Raw genomic sequence first — 20,032 nt, 5'->3', positions numbered from 1 at the left:
CTTGGACTTTAGACATGAAATGCAAGTCGCTCTGGAGCCAGTTCAAAGACTGACTTAAGTCATTTAGGATGTCCTATTTACAATAGCTGACTACAGAGTCATCTGCCTGCAACTCTGTAGTTACCTGCTAAAACCTTCTATTTTAATTTCTGCATTTGCCTACTTTCAACCCTCTGAGGGTTAGAACCAGTTTAACAAGGCATTTATCTCATCATTGTGACCCAGATGGGGCAACTCATTCACAAGGGACAAGAAATCAGAATCTCACACAGATAAAGCCTCAGGATCTGGGGGAAAACTATTTTTGATACTCAGTTTGAGACGGCAAAGTATTTTGGCTTGGTGATTTTTCAAAGCATAATGTAAACCCCTCCTTTCTTAGCAATATTCCCACAGCTAAAGGAGCCACAGAGTCCTTTCCAAAACCCTAAGTAATCTCCAAAAGGGAGCATGAGTAAACAACTGAGGTAATCAACACTCTCTTACTAGAATCAGTTATGCAAGGGAAAAGAAAGAAAGCTGTCATCTTTTCCCTGTATTACATGCACAGTGAAACAAGGGACAGGTTCAAAATCTTTGGACCCAGTCTCCAAACTCGACCTTCAAGCATTCTAAAAGCCTTCTCTAGAAATCTGTGTGCAGTAAATGCACACTTGAAGATGCAGTCAACCTGGCAGCAGACCTTTCGGGCTGCAAAGTTTCTTCTGGCAAAGATACAGACCCTGAAATCTCTGTCAAGGATATCCATTAACCATAATGCAGAACTGTACATTGTTCTGCCTTCAAATGTGACAATGCCAACTTCAAAGAAGTCAAGGATCAGGAAGAGGTAACTAAGGGTGACAAATAATTCCTAAATATTTGACATTTATTTTTGAGATAGGTAATTTCATTGGTTCAAATGTTATAAAATAGTAAATTATAGATGTAAAAGTAAATTTGCATGCTTTTGCAGAAGCATCGTAAAGAAATGGACTTACTGAAAGACATCAGCTGATCTGTTTCCATCAGAAGGCAGCACTGTGGCCTGGTCTGTAAGTCTGTTAATTACAAGTCTTTAACATAAAAAAGTAAATGAAACTCACCAATTTCTATTAATGTTTCCATTAATTAACAGGGGAAAAAACCAGGAGCTACAGAAACAAGAGGACACTGAAGTCTTGGTTTCCCTAATGAGAGCTAGTTCAACAGAATTTTAATAACTCAGCTCTCACTAATTAAAACATGCAATAACATTTTTAGGAACTTCAGAACAACAGTGGCTGTACCTGGAAGCAAGACCCCAAATCCTTCTCAGGCAATGAGGTAAGTTCAGTTGCTCAAAATAACTTACACAACAATTCCCAATACTCCTCTTCCTTAAGGATGTGTCAGAAGAGTAGTGAAAATGGAAGCAATAAACACAACTCAAACTTTATAAATTTCAGCACAAAGATCTATAATTAACAACCTTTATTTTACACACCCATCTCACTATCAGTGTGAAACCAGCTAATTCATTGAAAGTTTATTTTCTTATCACGTACATCTGTATAATGTAAATACTACCCCAAATCCATTTTAATCCTCCCAGTATTGATCAGAACTCCCAAAATAGGTTAAAATGAAATGTCAGTCTCCTATCTTAAAATTTCCAGCTAAGGTATAGCTGGTATAGCCAAATGCCTCCCTCTGTTAATTGGCACAAAATTAATAAAAGCTGTTGTGATGGAGAAGAAAAGATGGAAACACTCTAGAAGATAAATACAAGAAGGGGCAAACCAAACTGCCTAGGTTATACTCTGCTTTTATTTTGCCTGGTTCTATGTCCTTAGTAATTCTTTTTTAGTACTCTACTAGGCAAGTACTCAAAAGAGTTGGCTCAAAAGTCAGTTTTGCTATAGGAACTTCATCAGGCAGTTAGTAAATTACTTCTGTTAAAAGGCTCTCCTCATCCCTAGTAAAAAGGCACATAGTTTTCATTAAAGAAAAGCCTCAGTTCCCCCTTGGCTTTGTCAGCCACATGCAGCAGCAGTTCTGCACTGCACTCTGTACTCAGGGACACTAAAGCAGAGCTGCCCTTGAAAGTCTGGGCAGACTGAACCCAGAAAAATCTAGAATATTTTGGACTACAACACCAGAAGATGCAAAAGGACCGAAGGGTTTTGTTTTACAGCTAACTTTTTGAACTAGAACTGTCTGTCCTCCTCAACCCTCACCTTCATTATTAAATTGTAATTTGGGCTAGATTAAAGGACAGCAGAGCAACATAAAAGGGTGCAAAACTAACTAAAATAAACACATTTACAGGACACATTATTGAGCAGATGTAAATAATGAGACTGTTCCAGCATATGAGACATAAAGAAATCAGAGTGGAAGAAGTAAAACACTTCTGAAAGTATGAGATGAAGGAATGTGAGGACTTCTTCAACAATTAACAGAAGAAGGATTCCTCAAGCCATTTTTAAAATAATTTATTTCTTCTTCTTGGAGGAAATTGAAAGAAGTTTCAGCAAACTTAATTTGTATAAACATTAAAAAACTGTCTGCAGTGATTCAGGCTTTTGCAATTTGTTGTTTTCTGTCGCACTTGTTCTATGTAGGTGCCATGTAAAAATTCAAATTCAAATATTAAGTAATACAATGTAATCAACAGGCAAACTGCATTAAAGCAAAAAAAAAAAAAAAGAGTAAGAGGTAAAGTTTAGTACTATTTGCACTGAAATTATGCTGAGAATCTCGCTGTGGTAAGTGCTGTACCAAAAACTTGGTATGTCCAGTAAGAAGGAAGGGAGGAGACACAATTACACTGAAACATCCGCAATTATCCTAACAGCTTCATCAGATTTATCACCACCAAGACCCAGCACCTGCCAGGGAAAACTTGTGTCGGGAGGCACCAACACCACAAAGCAGCTGGTGTGAACACCAAAGCCACTGAGAGGCGGCATCAGCGAGCTCAGTGTCATCAGTGTCCGAGATGGACACAACATCTGCACCTCCATGGTTTCAAATCAAGATCAAGGGACAAGGGTGACATTTCCAGTAACCTCCAGGGCAGCAGATGTACCAGTGATAACGTTTCTCTACTACCTGAGTAAAGCAGGGCAGCAGGGAATGTCACACTGTGGTAAGATATGATCAGCTATTTGCTTGGACATGGATTTGTGTCCAAATTCATGCTTGCATGGATTAAGAAATATAAACACAGAAGTTCAACAACAAGTATTCAAAAATAAAGCCTACAAGGAAGAAAGAAAACTTACACAATAAGAAGTTAGACAGTGAAATAATGTTAGATGTGCAAATCTGTATTTCATTAAAGCATTAAAAAGACACTATTTAGTTTATTTTATAAACAAAGTAGGGCAAATTTTTCTCTAATTATGTGATAAAGCATATTGGGCAAAAACAGCCCTTCCTGTCTTTCCTAGGCAATATTATTAAGCTCTGAAATCTAGGATTTATTTTTCCTTGCTCTAAGTTTACTAAACACAAATGTTTTAATTTGTAAAAATTATCAAGGACTTTCCTAAAACTAAGCTGCAGCTCTGACCCCATGTGCACTCCAGGCAGGTTATTTCAAGAGCTTTCAAAATACAATGTCATTTTTCGATTCCTTTAAGAAAAATCAGCCTTAAACTTCCTTTATTGATTTTGCAGTTCCTACATTAAAGATCCTCTGTAGGTTTTAAAGATCTATAGAACAGTACTGCTCATCAGCTTTATATAAGAAAATATTCCTTTTTTTGCCAACCTGAATTATTTCATAGTTACTTTTCTGATCTTCCAAGTCATAGCTGGTTCTTTTTTCCTCTGTCTACCAGATTATCTACACACTAAAACTCACCACCTTTAACTACTAAGGTTCTTCCACCAATTTTTCCAAACACAAAGTGATACAATAAATATTTCAGTGAATTACAAATCATTAATTATGAATAAGCACCTAAGAGTGTGCACTGGGTCTGGCTGGAATGAAGTTAATCTTCTTCATAGCACCTCATATGGTGCTCTATTTTAGATCAAAACAAACAAAAAGAAACCCCATCACATCAAAGTTTCAGCTACTGCTGGACAGAGCTAGTACAGCACCAAGGGTTTATCAATTTCTCACACATTCTCCCTAGCAAGAGGGCTGGGAGGGAACAGCTGACCCAAACTGACCAAAGGGATGGATATTCCACAGCATGTAACATCATGCTCAGCAATACAAACTCTGGTTTTGTGATGTTTTCCCAAAGTAGCTGCTACTCAGACACTGGCTGGGCACTGGTCTGATGGTGGAATTATTGAGGGACTGTACACTGATTTGGATTGGTTTTCCCCTCCTTTGCTTATTAAGACATCCTTATCTTGACCCATGAGTTTCTTCTTGCTTTTGCTCTTCCAATTGTCTTCCCCATCCCAGTGACAGGGAGGAATGAGCAAAGTGGGTAAGTGTGGAGCTTTCCTGTTGTGAGGAGGGTAAGTGCTTCACTGCTGGCCAAGGCCTACCCATCACCAAGTAAAATCCTTCTCATGGGGCTGGGATTGGGATTCCTGCACAATAAGATGTCCTCGGGAGATTATATATGTGCCATATTTATGAAATTCATATTATTTTTCAGTTATCATGCAAAAACGTACACTGCTCTGGTTTTACTTTACTATGGCATCGTGTTGGACTATTTCTTTCAAATAAGCAAAAATGTTTTAATTCAATCCTAACTGTTACAAAAACAAAAATTAAAAAACAAAGAAGATACCAGAGTTAAATCAGTACTGGCCATAAATACACTCCAGTAGAAGCATACACACTTGACGAGTTTTTTGTAGCAGTACCTATGTATTTGATATTCTTCATATGTAGCTCAATGCTCTTTGCATTGATGTCATACAGGAGAAAACACACCCAAAACTTCAGTTTCCTCATCAGCATGTGATCCCAGTCTGCCATATATGTAGAGCAAGTGGTTGCAGAAGGTGCCTATGCACTACATATCTTCAGGAAAGCTAAGTGACACATTAAAAAAAATTCCATTCTTCTATTTGTGGTTGTTCACTGGCACACACATGAATAATAACAAAGGAATAATCAGTTAACTTGGAAGTGGGAAGGGAAAGGAAGACATCAAGGAGTGTTTTGCTGAATATACCATCAAATTTGGATGCCCTCAGAAAACAGGCAGTATTTCATGAATGTGGAACTGTAAAACTGTCCTCTGGACCTCCTAAATAAGATAAACACAATTTATGACCATGCTGGAGGAGCTACTTTACTGGCAGCCTAGGTCAGTTGAGCAAATCCATCACCTGGAGGACACTGGTTTATAGGCACAGAGCCTGTTCCCAAGGTGTCTGCTGGACTACAGCAATACTGACAGCTGTTTGATGTGGTGGCACGGTGCCACTTCATCACATCCTAGACCTCAACTCTCTGAAATCTTCTGTGGAGTGCTCATCTACAATCATTTCATCTTGGAGGATGAGCTGGAAACAAGATCTCCAACACCTGAGAACTCAATTACTGTCTTCCAAACATTTTCTTGCCATGGGGACTCCTCCTGGGTAGATGTGGGGCTGAGGAGCCTCTAATTGGGCCACGCTGTCCCCTCATAAATGCCTTGCATCTCTAGACCATCCCAGAAACCATCTTTTCTTTCCAGGATGTACTCATATTGCCAAAGACTGAGAATATTTACACCCATCACATCCTCCTAAATTCCTGCATTTGGTGAGGAGTCATAAAGAAAGGCAACACCCTTCCTCTGCACGGAGGTAACTCTGGGGCCAAAGGCAGCAGGGTCATGACAGGAACTGAATGGCATCAGCAACACCATTTCAAGGGCTGGAGCATTAGTCAGTGCTGCCTGCTGCTCACATGCCCTGACCTCTCTGCCAAACATAACCTGGCAGCCTGGCTTGTGCCAGCAGTGCTACCACTGCTGGACACCACAGTGATAAAAGGGATGACAAAACAAGATACCACAGGGAGGGTAGTGCCCAAATTGTTTCCTTATTGTCCCTTGGTCATGACCGACCCTGGGAGAGATGCAGAAGGCACTGGCAGTGCCACAGCACCTGTTCCTCACCCAGGCACTTCAGAAACAGGTAACCAACAGCCAAAGCTGCATGAGCACCAGTGGAAAATATTCATGTTCACAGTTCTGGGAGGTGCTCGCTACTCCAGATGCCTCCAATCACTGCCTTGTTTGTTCACGTGTCCTTCAGCTTTGTGAACTGGGTGACAAAGGACCTAAACCAATGAACCCCAGCTTATTAAACGTATTAGAAAATGAATTTAAAAACTCCACAAGAACAAGAAACTTGCACTTAGGCTGAGAAGCATTTGAAGCAGGGGAGGTAGCCTGGCCCTTTGTTCCTCTGACAGGAAGCACAAGTGGCAGTGGCAAATCTGTGGAGCCTTGTGGATATTGCCAGATCAGACAGTTCTTATGTTCGAGCACAGTAACCACACACACATGCATCTCTGAACCTGAAATGAAGACCACTGCTCAAAAGCAAACCAGACTATTTGAAATAAATACGCAGAGAAAGGTTCTGCCAAACCCTTGTTCTGATAAGCTGTTGCAGGAGTAATTTCTCTATTTTTGACCAAGTTCTAACATCTCCTGTAAAACCTGACACTAAAGTTCAGAAAATGGCATGCTCAAAAGACTCTCCAAGTTTTCATATTCACAGGCTAAAATTACAAGAAAAAGAGAGGCAAGTGAGGGCAACCCAGGGAAGCCATAAAAAATGCTAAATCAAGTAAGTCTGTCCACATTTCAGTATCCAGTTAGACAGAATTTATTTTCATTACTTCAACTCTCAATAGCCTTTATTTCACAGCTGTTTCCCCTGAAACTACTAGTGTGATTGGAGAGGCAAAGGCAACTGCATGTCCTCTTCCCACAGACTGAGTAAGAGGCCACTTGGAAGAGGGGTTCAGAAGTCTTTTCACAAGTAAAAATGACTCAAACACTAGATGGAATATTATACACACTAAGGAAAAAAAAGAAAATAAAAGCACCAACTAACAAAATCTACCCTTGAAGAAGCACTCTGATTTCTTCTGAAAGTAAAAAAAGGAAGCACATGTATCTCACACACATCATGGCCTGCTGCTGCCAACACCTGGCTGCTCACACTTCTTCATTAGATGACATGAACACTTAATTTGTCATCAGCAGCAAAATTTATTTATAATCATCTGCACATGTAAAGGACATCCTGCTAGTAAGAAAACGCAGTAAATCAAAATGCACATGTTGGAATGAAAACAATTATTATGTCTTGTATATAAAACTAATTTATATTTTTAAAATTTATATCAAATCTACTTTACACACCTGTGCTGCAATGCAGCCTGTAGATCAGTGAGTCCTCTGGAAGTGAAAAAAACCCCATATTTCAGAATTATGAGATAAATCAGATGGTAGGTAGTCTGGGGAATATTATGTCCAGAAAAAGAATGGAGCGATTGCATGTTGGAAAAAAATAAGTAGTATTACTAATGAGGGGGAAATCCTTCTGCCTTGGTTGCAAAGTCTCAACCAGGAAATTGATGGTAAACTCTTGTTAACTCCTACCTGGTGTGAAACAAAGTCAGAACCGATACATCTCACTGTGGGAAGAAATTAATACATAATAGCACATTGCTTTGGCAGCTGTCCCACGGTAAGGACGGGAGAATTCAGCTGGAACAGCCTATCCAGGCCATTGCCAGGTGAGAAAAAACTCTATGGAAAATAATGAAGAATAGTGGGAATAGAAGGCTTCTGGCCTTTGACAAACCTTAACCAATTATCAACATGTGGAATCTTCACAAACCTTATCCAATTATCAACATGTGGGGTCTTTAGAGCATAAAGGACTGGCTTTAAGCTGGATGCAGGAGAAGCACTACTGCAGAAAACAAGCAGGGAGGGGGAAAGCACTGTTCAGAAGAATTACACAAGGAAATATGTCAAAGGTTGTCAAGTAACTCAGATCTAACTCAGAAGAGATTAGACATGTCCAAACAGGTACATAGACTTTTTTTTTTTTTTTTAAACCAAGCAAAGCCAAGCAAAACTAACTGTAGCATGTGGCAAGTTAATCACAACAGCAGTGATATTAATAAATCACCCTGATTATATTTAGCAAAATCATTAAAAAAATAATTTAAACAATTCCAAGGAAAACAACTGACAAATAAATCTTTGAAGACAAATCAGATAAAGTAAACATGCATCCAACATGTTTGGATTCAAATACCTAACAGTAATTAAACATCTCCCATGGCCTAATCATATTTTGTACTTTTAGAAGAAACCTGACAGAACATTTAAACATAAATACTCCTCACAAAAATCTTGATAACATCAGGCAGCACTACAACATCATCAAAAATACTCTGCTCAATATTTGAACTTGCTAGAGCACATGTAGACACAGAAATTGAGAATTTAAAGCTGCCAAGATTTTGTTGGACACTTCCTGCTCAGTTCCTCCCCGGCAGCCAAAGCAAGCATCCTGTAAGATGCAATCCTCCCTCGAATACCTCCGGGTGAGCCCTGCACTGTTATTACTGCCTCCAATGCTGCCCCACTGGTTTGGCAGCCACTGGGACATTCTTCCAGTGCCAGCAGCTCCTGCCAGGCTCACACACAGCTGCTGAGCACTGTGCTCTGCAGTGCGGAGAAAAGAGATATAAGCCCATCCAATCTAGGCTCATTCAGGATGCAGAGGATTCATAAAAATACTCAGGACTAAAGTACTACACTGTTTCACACTGTTTATACATGAGGTCACTTTTTGATCGTGTTTTTGTATGAAAGTCACACTACCACGCTGTGGTTAGTACTTACAGGGGAAAAATGGAGACTTTTCACAGAACAAAACAGACTAGTTTATCATCTGACTACATTTACTTCTGACAAAACTTACATTATGAAGTATATGCGGATTTTCTAATTTTTTATTTCTTTGTAAGATATTCCTAGCACCCTGGCACACATGTAGAAGTTTTTTGGGATAAGACTCCTTTTTGTTTTGAACTTCAGTTTATAAAAATTGAAGCATCTTCTAAATTATCCTTCAATCAAAAACAGTATGTTTGCACTAGCAAATAGTTCTTGAAAGTCAAGATGAGAAGCTCGTTATCTTAACTGAAAAAGCTGCATTTAGGCCTCAATTTTTAATGCTAATTTTATTTTTTCTGTTTGATTTATTAACTATAATGAACCAGGAGACAGTACTGTTGTAACTCTACTAATTTTTGTCCTTTCATATTGAATTATAGTGAAAACATGAGGTCTCTCCCATAGAATCTAACTTACCCATAGATTTATTTCATATGGAACACTGAAAATCCTGTGTTAAAATGACTAGCTTCACCTTTACTCAAAGGCTATATAGTAAAGTTTTCTACTCATCCCAAGAGAAGGAGATACCATCTAGATCTTACTGAAGAACTGGTTAGTTCAATTACCAGTCGCTCCAAGCCACAGATACGTGCCCTAAGATAGTGCTAACAATGACACAAACTCATATGAGTAATAGTACAGCTCTGGCTGCCTTTGGATTTCTATGCTTCCACCAGAGAGCACAGAAACCTCCATAATTCAGATTTGTTAGAACTTTAAATAGAAGCATTTTCCTGAAAACATAAGGAGGTTTCAATCCAAATACAGAAGACTACACTCAGTTTCTGACAGGAAACGTGACAGGAATGGGCATTGAGCTGTTCATCAGGAACCAGGGAGTCCATTGCACGTGAGTACACTCATTACCTGCAGGACTGTCACTGATGTTGTATTTACAATACTCCCCTGTGGAATGTTCATAGGCCTCTCAGCCTCTTTTTTCATTCTTCATCTCATACACACCCATTAAATTACACAGGGACTAAAAAGCCTGGTAAGTTCTGCTCTGAAATTGCAAATGATATGTACTCATTCAGAGCTTCTGAAAGATGCCAACTTACTTTTTGGTCTTTTGTGCTGTTATTTACTATTTGCATAGTCAAAATCAGAACCCATTATTGCAGACATTTGATAAACACACAACCCAAGCCACCACAGCCTGGGAGAGATAGTCAGTAAACTAACAACACAGACAAAAGGTGTGAGAAAACCATTTCTTCCTGCCTAAACTGAAAACAGACAAGGGTACCTCCCACTGAATAAGTTAAGGAAGCCAGCCACAAATCAGAAGAATCTCACAAAGTTAACTCGGAATACATCTACAAGGTGGGGTGAGGCAGATGTCTGTGTTTAATGTGTCCAAGCCCAAATCAGCCAGGTAAAAAGCAGCTGTGGTTTACAAACCATGTCACTGTGTTAGCTGGGTGCTGTGCCTGCACATCCATCCTTCCAGGCAGACTATGTGAGCTTATTCTCAGTGCTGCAAAAACCAATCCATCACCCAACCAACCAATCTGCCTCTCTACAGAACGTGACTGCATCAAGCTGTTTTTGTTAATGCTAGACAAACCCAGCTATGGTGCTTCCAAACAGAAAGTACCTTGCTCCTAGACAGCTTCTAACCCAGGGAGGTGAGACCCCACCTGCAGTGCCTCATCCAGCTCTGGGGTCCCACACAGGAATGACAGGGACCTGTTGGAGCAAGTCCAGAGAAGGGACACCAAGTTGATGAGGGGGATGGAGAACCTCTCCTCTGAGGAAAGGCTGAGAGAATTGGGATTGCTTAGCCTGGAAAAAAGAAGGCTTCAGGGTGACCTAATTGCAGCCTGCCAGACTCAACAATTTTTTCCTCTTCACCAAGTGCACAAATCTTCAAAGAAAAAGAACATAACCTTTTTATTTCCAATCGAGAAAATGTAAGATTTATATCTTATCATATCCATCTCTATTTTCTCCCCTACTCCTTCAGCTTTTGCACACAGCTAAGGGAGGTCACAAAGATGCTTCAACAGGGAAGCTCCAGCATGTATCTACAGGTCTCCTCCCTGTACCATGGAGAATTAATTATTTGTACTTTATCTGTAAAACAGTATAACCATGGGTGAATCATCAAAACACTGTCCTTGAAGATGGAGATGGCAGTATAATGTTATAGAATCTTATTAATAATCATATGGCTTTATTTAATGTCAAATGTGTTTATACTGTACCAGAAATCCTAAATATATATTTTGTCTCAATAATTACTGGTTCCTCACTAAATAATTCATAAGTGGCACAGGATTCCCAGCCAAGGGAAGGAAAATATGTCAGAACTGCTCATCACACAGCAGCTCCCTGGCTCTTGTGGAATGCCCACTGTGAAATCCCACTGGTGGTTCTCAAAGAATTAAAATTATGGAAACCAAATCAAACAGATCAGTAAAACCTTCTGAAAGTCAAAGAATAAGAAACTATAGGACCTTCTCCAGAAATCCACAGGTTCGCAGTGACACTTGGAATTACCCTGCACTTCTCAGTGCCAAGTCCCTGCAAGACTTAGTTTTCATATCATTCTACCATCAAGAATTATCAGCAGCACAGCCTTGGCAGTGGGGGCTACCTGTACACCTCCTGTACATGAGCAGTGTACAAAATTATGTGACTACAGAGAAGGACCACCAAGATTCTTAGATACTGGGATATTAGGTACAAGAAACACCTGGAAGAGTAGAAACTGGCTGCTTAACAGGAGCCAATCTGTCCTTGGAGGTGCACAGAGAAGGACTGAGAGAGAAGGGGTACAAGTTGCAGCATGAGAAATTCTGTTAGCCTTCTGCCAGGAAGAAACAGAACACCTCCTAGTTTCCTAAAAAGCAGCCTCTTCTCACCAGTCCACTGATTTTTGAGGTTCTCTCCCACTTTCCTAGCATTTATTACAAGTCATCTACACGACCCTACACGAGTCCTAAGAGAGTGCATCGTGGCACCTGCTCCTGGCCATAAAGAAGGGACAAATGGAAAATGATGTTTTCCACCAGGCCACGCAACTTAACCATTTTCTGCTTGGCTGTTCATAGTCTGTGAAGTTGGGCACCGATCCTTCTGGATTTGAAGGGCATCAGACAATATTCCTGACCTACAGCCTTGCCTCAACAGCAGCACCACAGATGTGGCACCAGCAAATTTCAAAATACTCTGGAGACAATAAAGAAGTGGCTTACAAAGGAGAAAGACCAACTATAAAAAAGCTGGTCAAAGGATGCACAGGGCCCCCTCTGTCTGCCTGTATTTCTTAGAGTACTTATGGAACGATTAAACTGTACAAGGACCATTGTAATAAGTCTTAATTTTTTTCTATTTCCTTTTGTCAAAATGCTGGAAAATGCTAAATACATAAAAACCTCCTTAAGGAGGGATATTTGATATTTGATCTTTGCATACTTTCAAGTCTAATCAATAAGGAAGGAGCTTTAATCTGAAACAGAGAGCAGCCCACAAGCTCTAAGCGATGTGCAGGTGTTAGAAAGACAAATTACTGGTTGGTAGAATTGCCTTGCTGAGCTTTAGGGCCTGGCAGGTTTCAGTGATCTCACACCCAGAGGGAGGTTAACAAAGCTGGAGAGAAGGATGCACCACTGGCAGCAGACACAAAGAATGCAGAATTTATGGGCCACAAGGACATTGGGCAGAACCCCCAAGATAAGGAAGAAATGAACAAACCCTACCCAGCAACTGTGCTGAGCCAGCTGAGACTGGGTAAAAGGGAATTCTGCAGGGGGAGATCCCAACCACCACTCACAGATCACTGACCCAAAAACCCACCAGCCCAAGAGAAGAGAAACACCGTGGGACCGATTAGCATGAGAAGAGAGAATCATTAACCAATAGAAGAGAGAACACTAATTAATATGAGAACTATGAAACTTGTAGCCCATGAATTAAGGCTTCTGTTTGCTTAAAATGTACAGTGAAACGTTTTGGTAGTGTTGGCTTTGTGGGTTTGACACCCAGCACCCCTTTCTGCACAGAGCTGTAAATAAATCAGGTACCTTGACTATGTGTGTGGATTGGCTCCTCACACACAGAATAAAAGAACCTATTTTGGGACAACAAATAAAGTTTTGCTTCTGGCATTGCACTCTACCCAAAACTCAGGATTTGGGGAATTCATCAAATATGCCTATTCTACAAATTTTCACAGCTCAGGACATTTTTTAATTTTAGTTTGGTTGACTTCATAACTATGAATTCTAAATGAATATAGGATTCAGGTACCATAAAGAAATTGTATCCAACTAACATTTAAAATTTATATTTCAGAATTTCCAAGTACAGTTCCAGAATAATACAGAAGATGGTATCTTATTTTCTTTAAATATATACCAGGATTTTTTTTTTCCAGAGAGCACCAAAGGAGACAATCTTTTATACTGATCAGTCTTTGCCTATCTTTCCCTTCTTGTCTCAAGGGAGCACCGAATGATGAAATATTTGATGACAGATTGTGGGAGCTCACAGTACGTGGCTGCATGAACAAACACATGTGAAGATAAGATGTACAGCAGAAAGTTTGCTGGTGTGACAAATACAAAAATCATGTATACAAAGATACACCCCTATCAGATACATTATATGCAAGCAAATCACTGATGACTTCTGTCTGTTTTGAAAGCTGAAGGGTTTTTTTTTTCCTCTTGTACCTCTGGTGACAGAACAGGTCCTCATGTTTTCATTCTATTTTTAAATGCAAGCTGCTAAAGGAAGAATCGCCTAATACTAACAGTTCTCCTTCTTTCTTATCACAGGATTATATTTCCAGCAGAATTTAACTTTCCTAAGCATTGCTATTTTGGCTAAACTTCTGCAAATCAGACCATAGGTGTAGCAGTGTCCTCTCCCTTTTCTCCTGCTTCCCCTGTTCTCTTTCCCAAGCTGTCTGGGAAAGGTTTGTTTCCCAGCCATCCCAAGAAAATGCAGAAGTAGGGATCAATCCCTATTCCCTAAAGAAACTTGGAAAGTCTTAACCACAATGAAATGAATAACAGAATATCCTGAATAACAGAAATTATGCAAAAATGAGTCTCTCAAATGAGACTGCTTGTGAACAAGGAAGGTGCCTTAAAGCTGCATATGAAAAACCAGAACACAGTCAAACCACTGTTTGACTTTGCACTGTAGGATTTCCTACATGGAAGTATCACCCTATGGCCTCCCCCACATTGGGTAACATTGATGGAATTTAGATGCCCAAATTTAGATGTTGAAGGTGTCACCTTCAGGCAGCTTTTAAAGTCAATGATAAAAAGCTTGTACTTCTAAGATGCAATTCATTTAGCCTGGTTTAGACACTCACCTTAAGGTGAGATGCACTGCACACCAGACATGACTATTTGCCCTCCTCAATTATAAAGTGAAGAGCTATTTCAGATGCAGATATCTGAAATTAGAGGATATGGATGTCATCTTGTATATGAAGTAAATGAAACTAATTATATTGACCCTTTCTATAACATACTAATTTCTATCCACAAATGTTGTCCTGCCTCTTCCCTGAGATCACCACAGGTACAATAAAGTTCCACTCTTCTCTTTGTTCCATGCAAGCAGAAATCCACTAGAGTGTGCAGCATAAACTGCATGATGTAAATCTTGAGAGGATGGAGAGGGAGGGAAAGATGGGACAGAGTTGTAGGAGCAAGGACCAAGGCAAGGAGAAAAGGAAAAGGCAAGAGATAGGTGTGCTGAGAAAGAGTAGAGACTGAAAACTGCTGTTTTCTCACTGAGACAAGTGGTACTCACTGAAGTGGTATGCATTCAGTATTTAATATTGTTTTTGGCACTCCATGCATTACTAAGTGCCAACTGTATGTACCTGCATTCAATAAGAACTTTTGGTTTGTGCACCTTCCTGGGTGGTTTCTACAGTGGTTCTTTATAACAGTAATCTCCCAAAAGACCTTTCTATTTTTATTTGTTACTATTTCCAAGTGTGGATCCGACACACAAAAACCAGAGGTGCCAAGACTGGCACCTTGCTTGAGTAGGATAGAACCTGCTTTTTCACACCACTCCTTGTTTTAACAGGCATTTAAATTTTCAGTACAGAACTCCTACTACCTGAATGGAACTCAGCACTACTATGGATCAGATTCTCCTGGATACAGTAAGATATACCATCTCTTCAAATAAACATCCAACAAAGCCAGAAACACCCAGAGGAAAAAAAAAAAAAAAAAAGAAAAAAATCTTTGACTGTGAATGGCATGAGTTCACGAACTCGCTTCTATTTTTTTTTTAAGATTTTTTTTTCCTAGATTAAGTGAAAAAGCATGAGCAAAGAAAGCCAGCAATTTTTGTGCACAACATCAGTCACGAATGAGGTGCCATTCTTCTCTACCAGGATCTACCTTTCACACCCAAGCAAGCTGACCAGGAAGGCATCAGCAGTCTTACTGGTTCATATTTTTCAGACTGTCATTTGATTTTGAAAAGGACAAAATGAAAAAGAGTGTTCTTCACCCTGGTGTTTACACAGCCACCAAACCCACGAAATCAGCAACACAGAAGTAGCAGCTGAAGTTAAACTCATGCAGGAAAGACAAACTACTACTTTCATTGCACAGATGTCATTACATTTTCACAGGACAGTGTTTTTTACTTCTTAAAAATGCAAAAAAAGCAAATAAGTGTTTTAGCATGTCATCCCTCTTATCTTAGTATCTTTCTAGAAACATATTTTTTTTTAAAGATCAATTTTCTCATTAGGTCACAGTACAGAAAACAACTCAGAAAAAAGTTCTGCTTTTAATTCTTTGATCATGATATCTTAAAAGATCTTCACTCCTCTATAAAAAAAAAACTAAAATACTAAGTCTTTACTCCTAATGTGTTATGCTTACATTACAGATTACTAAGAATCATGCATCAAACCGAATTACCCTCATCCATTTCCACCTCCCACTAAGTGCAACTAGAACACTTGCAGAAATCCATAGTCTTACAAAAGAACACAGGTGAATGTTTCATTTTTCTTTTTTTCAACCAGACAATGCACAAGTGTGAAGTTACCCATAAAAAGTACATTGAATTGAGGGTTTGTACTTTACAAAACAGCAAACTGTGTAACGGTTTTCTATATTTTAATCTTGCCAATCAATTGAGCTACTAATAGTCTGTGTTATTACACACTTTGTTTTTCACAGGATGAAGCATTTGTTCCTCATCTTTTTCCAAAACGTGATGTTACACGTGGGCTGTGCAGCACAGCTCCTTCACCTCTTCTAACACAGAAATCACAGAAGAGTAACTTAGAGTAAGAACATGGAAGTAGGGAAGAGATACAAGATCTTGGTCTCACTGTCACTTTCTCCACTAGAAACAATGTTTCTTCACATTTCACCTATCTCCTGGAGGTGCATGTTCTTCCCCAAGACAAGGTATAATGCCACAGTAGGAACTTTCCTTGGATGCAGCCTAATGCTGTTGCCCTCTCATGTTTATGCTATTACAGAACAATTAATATTTTTTATTTCCTTGCCAAATCACTGTAGAATAAGAGTCACACAGGTTTCTTCGCCTTCACCTATTTAGCATGTTGATGAAGATGAGCTGAGTTCATTTAGAGCAGAGGAAAGTAATAAAAACAAGGAGTGTTGCTGGTGGTAGTGTTTCTAACATGCTAATATCAAATATCTGTGTTTCTTCAAACTGAGGAAGTAATAAGCAGCAAAAACATCCTCCTTTTTCACAGTGATTATACTGATACATCTCAGGCAAGAATCTAACTACTTTTATAGTAGCCAACTCATAACTGGACAAAGTAACTTGTCTGGTCTTGACCATCAAATACAAAAAGTTCAAGATTTACAGGGTAGCATACATTGTGAGAAACACTGCTAAACAAACACACCCAAAGATAAACAGGGGGTTTTTTTGTCCTCCTGTAGTCAGCTTCCTGCTACAAAGCTCAATTCCAAGCCATCCTCTTCATTTTTCAAGTTGCCATTGGGTGGAGATCATTGAGTGTCCAAACCGTGACATGAGGACATGACCTCCAACAGACCAAGAAAAAAAATTGTTTTATACTAAGATGCAGTTACCTACAGCGTGGTGACAACTGTAATTCTTTTTCTTTTCACTGCACCTGCTTCTGTTAAGAGGCTCAAACTAGTAGCTGTTATCTGAGGGAAAGAGATTCTACAAGCTCTTGGAGGAAAAAGTAATCAGAGGAGTTCATCTGGCTGCCCTGACACCCATGAATGCAGGCAGTACAACACAAATTTCATAGACAGGAGAATGCATCCTTGTAACTTCAAGTTTAAGGAGCTGGGATGCTTGTTTGGTTTGTATCACAAGATTTTTTATGCCGTGCTGGGTACTGCTCTTCCAGATAAATAACCAAAGGCAAGGAAAAGTACTGGCTACCTGAAAAAATAACATAAGATGAGCAAAACAGCTGATGATGAGATAATGTTTAAATTGGAGTACCATATAAATAGGTGTCTTCAAACTGACAGCTGTCATGTTTGCCATGTGCCAAACCAAAGCTAAAACCAAGGCCCCTAATAAGGCATCTCATATCTTCAAAGTCATCTCTGTTAGCAGGACACTGTATCTGTCCTATGCAGTACTCTTGAGACCAAGCATTACAGCCTACCATGGATGCAATAAAAATAAAATACTTCAAACCATGTCTTTTGAGAAGTGCTATCATAATCTTCAACATATTTTTTAAGATGTATTTAGTGGTTTTGCCTGTACACTAAAAGCTTAGCTTGTTCCATTTTTTTTAAGGCAAGGGTGGTAGAAAGCTACACAAACAAGAGAAGTTTGTGCCCTCTGAAGATGACCAACTGCAGGTAAAGATGGTGACATACACGTGTATTTTCATGTGCTGAGCCACAAACCCAGCCTGTCATCAATAGCAGAAGGATTGGCTCCCTGACCAAAACCCAAACCCCCCAGAGTTTTGTAACAGGAATTACAACCCTGTCCTTTCAGGAGACTTGCAATTATTAGACTTCTCTTGTAATTTAGGCACAGAACTTGAAAACAAATTTATGCAGTAAAAACATCCTGGTATCTGGAAGAAAAAGGAACCCACACCTGGATTAAAGACTTATGCCACTTCTACAATACCATTCATTTGCCCACATCTAGATACTCTATTCAGTTTTGGGGCCCTCAATACAAAATACACTGATAAAAAGAGCACAGGATACCGAGGGGCTGAAGATCTTGCCCTGAGGAGCGGCTGGGGAAGACGGTTCAGCCTTGGGAAGAGAGGAGCACAGAGAGAACCCATCACCTGCCTGTCAGTGTGCACGACAGGGCCACCAAGAGCCACAGGGCTCTTCAGTAGTGATGGCAGGTGCAGCACAAGCTATGAACGGAAATGTGTCCCAGCCTTCTACCAGAAGAAACTATTTCACACAAGGCAGGAGTAACTCAGCTTGGCCAAAGTTGCTGCGCACTCTCTCTTCTGGGAGATTTCAAAACTCAAGTCCTGAGCAACTGGGATCTGAACTCAGAGTCAGCCTTGTTTGTGGTTCCCTTCCACCCTGAGCTACCCTGTGACCCCATCCCCTTCTGTTTTATCTGGCCTCTGGAAGGCAAAAGAGGGATCTGCTCCTCGTTGAGATCACCTGCAGAATTACCTTGAGCTTGGCCACTCAACAGCATTCTGAAATACATCATTTCCCAGTTTAAAAGTTCTGAAAAGCAGACTTCATTTTCTCTTTCCTACAAACATGTAAACATAAGTGCTTTTTTAATCTTTTATAGAAGAGTTTGGTATTTAAAATCTTCAATAATATATTTCAACACAAAACACGAACATAATTAGACTATAGTCAGGTTCTGTTTTTCAGCAAGTACTAACACTTTCATACAGAACCACCTTCTGAAACTTACAGATTTCTCAATTTGAAGCAAACACCTGAGAGATCAATAGCTCACAACTTTTTTTTTTTTTTTCCCCTAATGTAGGCAGCACTGGCATCTTCTCACTGCCTGGCTTGTGATGTTCTGATCTGAGCAGTACTAACCAAACCCTTTCCTGATGTAGCCTCAAGTTCACCATATGCTACTGTGAATTACCTTCACGTCAGAGGTTTTACTGCTCGGCAACCCCACAACTGTCTCACTGAGGTTCCTTGTGCTGTGGCCACAGGCTCTAAACATCCCCCGGGGAATACCTATGTCCCCAAGAAGCCAGCATGCACTAGATAGTCATTACTCATAGGACACTTGCACCACCACACCAGTGAGCAACAGCTGTGGGAAGCACTGTAGCAGAGAGTTATCAAACTCTTCTCTTTCATCTCCCTCCTCTATTACATTCAGAAGAGCAAGCCCACTGCTGCAGAGGCGTACAAGCCATTCACACACGCCAGCCGCCCTTGGGAGGCTGGTTTGGGCCAGGCAGCCTCCCCCTGCTCGGGGCACAGGCTGTTCCTCATTCACACGGCGCTCTGTTTGTCAACACGGCTCGGGCGCCGCTCCGCCAGCACGCTGGGGCGGACGGGCACGGGCCGGCGGCTGCGGGACACGCTCTCCCCTCCTGACAGAGCAACCCTGGCCCCAGCCGTGCCCGGTGCCCCACCGCCCGCTCGGGTGTCGCCTTACCGGGGCGCCGGGCACTCGGGGTGCGGGGCGGGCTGCGGGCTCCGGGCGCTCTCCCGGGGATGCTGCTCCTTCTTCTTGGGGCGCCAGTGAGGGAACGCGGGGCGCCGCTTGGGCGCGGCGGCGGCGGCGGAGGGGCGGCGGCGGGGGGCAGCGGCGGCGGCCGCCGCCTCGGGCTCCGAGTCCTCCGACTCGCTGCGGCCGAAGAGGCGCTGGAAGCGGCCGCGCCGCGCCATGCCGGGCTCTGCGGGGCTCTGCGCGGGGATCTCCCGCCGGCAGCGGCAGCGGGGGGAGCGCGGCGCTCTCGGGCTCTCCGCGGGCATGGACGGGGCGGCGGTGGCAGCCGCCCGCCCCGCTGTATGCGTTTAATAAGGCGATTCCCTGCCTGCCTCCCTGCCCACCGCCGGACGCGTCGGTCCCTCCCCGCGGAGCGAGCCCAGCCGCGGCGGGCGGGCGGGCTGCGCGCCGCTCGCACAGGAAGGGAGCGGCCCACGTGTGATCCGTGCCCAGGTGCGCATTAGGGGCCATTATCTTGTTGTTGTTGTTTTCTGCTA

At 41.3% G+C, this 20,032-nt stretch overlaps 1 protein-coding gene across 2 annotated transcripts in view; it reads right to left on the bottom strand.

The window, feature by feature from the left end:
- CRYBG1 (crystallin beta-gamma domain containing 1) overlaps nt 1-19,683 on the bottom strand; it is a 95,733-nt gene extending 76,050 nt beyond the window's left edge. For both annotated transcript variants that reach the window (XM_059468906.1, XM_059468907.1), the window contains exon 1: nt 19,482-19,683. The gene's annotated coding sequence lies outside the window, so the exon portion shown is untranslated. The remainder of the gene's footprint in view (nt 1-19,481) is intronic.
- Between the last annotated feature and the right edge of the window lie 349 nt (nt 19,684-20,032).

Source organism: Ammospiza nelsoni, chromosome 3, assembly GCF_027579445.1.
Source record: "Ammospiza nelsoni isolate bAmmNel1 chromosome 3, bAmmNel1.pri, whole genome shotgun sequence".
Lineage (NCBI taxonomy): Eukaryota > Metazoa > Chordata > Aves > Passeriformes > Passerellidae > Ammospiza > Ammospiza nelsoni.
The sequence above is the reverse complement of the archived record's forward strand: the minus strand, read 5'-3'. Positions and strand labels throughout refer to the sequence as shown.